At 34.8% G+C, this 2,115-nt stretch overlaps 1 protein-coding gene across 3 annotated transcripts in view; it reads right to left on the reverse strand.

The window, feature by feature from the left end:
- The window catches only part of LOC117103397 (probable chitinase 10), a 17,765-nt gene extending 17,455 nt beyond the window's left edge, over positions 1 to 310 (reverse strand). The window contains exon 1 of one of the 3 annotated variants that reach the window (XM_033243938.1): positions 74 to 310. The gene's annotated coding sequence lies outside the window, so the exon portion shown is untranslated. The remainder of the gene's footprint in view (positions 1 to 73) is intronic. The other 2 variants (XM_033243937.1, XM_033243936.1) reach the window with 2 other exon arrangements.
- Positions 311 to 2,115: the final 1,805 nt, after the last annotated feature.

Below are 2,115 nucleotides of genomic sequence, written 5' to 3' on the forward strand. Positions count from 1 at the left end.
GGGTGTGGGGGGTGTGTGTGTATGCCATTTACACTTGAAATTTGATAATATAAAATAAAATCAATAACCTTACCTCAGTTTGTGCATATATTTGAAAACGTATTACCAGTTAGAAGCAAGTGAAATCAACAAGTCCTGTGGACTAGAATATTGGTGGTATATAAGTGACTTCACCATTCATAGCATATAAAAATAAAATCCGAAAGACTTATATCACGGATCTGAGTCCAGTGAAGCGATACATAAGTGGCATAATACTCTTCTCTGCCTGCAATTCTTTGTAAAATAGTAAAATAACATTGAATATGACTACACCGCAGTAAAAGGTACCAATTCATGAGACGAGCGTAACGCCACTCTACATTTTGAAGCGTATAGCGCACACCCTTTTGTTATGAATATCTTGGTGTTTTCTGATATATGAGTCAGCACTCATAGATTTTTTTCCAATGATTTTATTTTCTATTGGAAGTGCTATTTTAAACTGTAGCCTAGACAATATGAACATATTGCATTTTGTTTTCTTTTAATAAAAAAGAACACATATGATGAGGGGATTAAATTTCAGAACCTTAATCCAGTTCATATGGAAATTAGCTTAAATATTAAAAAACACACACAAACACGCCCCCTTTTTTATTGGATGTGCTACATTAACGGTAAGCTAGACAATCTGAATATCTGGCAAGCAAGGGTTTTTCTTTTACGAAAATTTTCCAACGAAAAAGGCGTGGCCATTAAAAAAACAGTGTGGTCAATTTCTGGCTGTTCGTCCCGGATACAGATTTTGGTACACATCCAATATTGTTCCTAGGGTTATATCAGTTAAGATATTCTCTCCTAGGTTAACTGCATAAAAATCATAGTCAGGTCCTAGTCTAATGACATCGATCCGTTCAGACTTCCACCGACAATCAGCAAATGGCGTTGCTTCGTCTTGCGCTTACCGGGAGGCGATTTTTTTTCCGTACGAAATATTTGCATGAAACTTCACTCGGGCCATCTCGGATTGACTCGACTCGAGTTCGATACGAGGAACAAGAGCAGACGCTTCGCAATGTCGTGACGCTCGAGTTTTACTACCATTGCTCTTTCTATGTTTACCTACGGTAGGCCTATGAATTGTTACGGATTTATGGGATGTACGTGTGTAACTAACTGTGACCTTCTTGTATGTTATTAAATGTTAGTATAATATCTACAACAGCAACAGCTAGTACCCCCTTTTATAAATGTAGATAGGTACAGTAATACCAAAGGCTAGAGAGAAAGAGGATAAACTATAGGCCTAACTACAGGCTGAGGTAAGTCCTACCCAGGCCCTCCCTAAACTAGGCCTAGGTCCTTAGGGTCCTAGGCTGACACCAACAGTCACGCTTTACATGACGTTGATTGAAATTTTATTTTTAAAAATGGGAAAAAAAATTGAAGCATGAAATAAAAAATAGAGTGCATAAGAAAAATATGATAAATAAAATATACCATTCCGGCGTTATTGAACTTGGCCAAACTATCCTTGTAACGTAATGTTAAATAATAATAATAATAATAATAATAATAATAATAATAATAATAATAATAATAGGCCTAATAAAAATAATGATCATTTTAGCATTAATTACCTTGCCCTATGCCTTGTAATCAATATCCTGCAGATACTATTTACTCTCTAATTTCTCTAATTTATCCATTGTCTAAGTTCCCCTTAATGTAGGTTTTAGTAACATAATAATTAATAATAATAATAATAATAATAATAATAATAATAATAATAATAAACAATCATTTCGGTATTAATTAACTTGGTCTAGCCTTGTAATCAAGAACATGCAGATACACTATGCCTAATATTAATAACTAGGCTTAGGCCTCATTTTTACATTCATTGGTGCTCTGCCATTTTGGCAGGTCTTATGGCATCTAGTATTTTAGAGCTGCCTGTTCTCAGCTCTTCTCTTAATTTGAAAATAACTGTCATACTGTTTCATTTGATGAAGAAACACGCTTTTCCTTCCTCCTTGTTCTTTCCCCAGAAAGCGATTTTTAGTAGCTAGTAGGCCTAGGTAATTATGCAAAACCCAGACCTAACTAAAAAATAAAAACTGTCACAGTGTA

This window comes from Anneissia japonica, unplaced genomic scaffold, assembly GCF_011630105.1.
Source record: "Anneissia japonica isolate Jap-2015-1 unplaced genomic scaffold, ASM1163010v1 scaffold287878_len99307_cov181, whole genome shotgun sequence".
NCBI classification, from domain to species: domain Eukaryota; kingdom Metazoa; phylum Echinodermata; class Crinoidea; order Comatulida; family Comatulidae; genus Anneissia; species Anneissia japonica.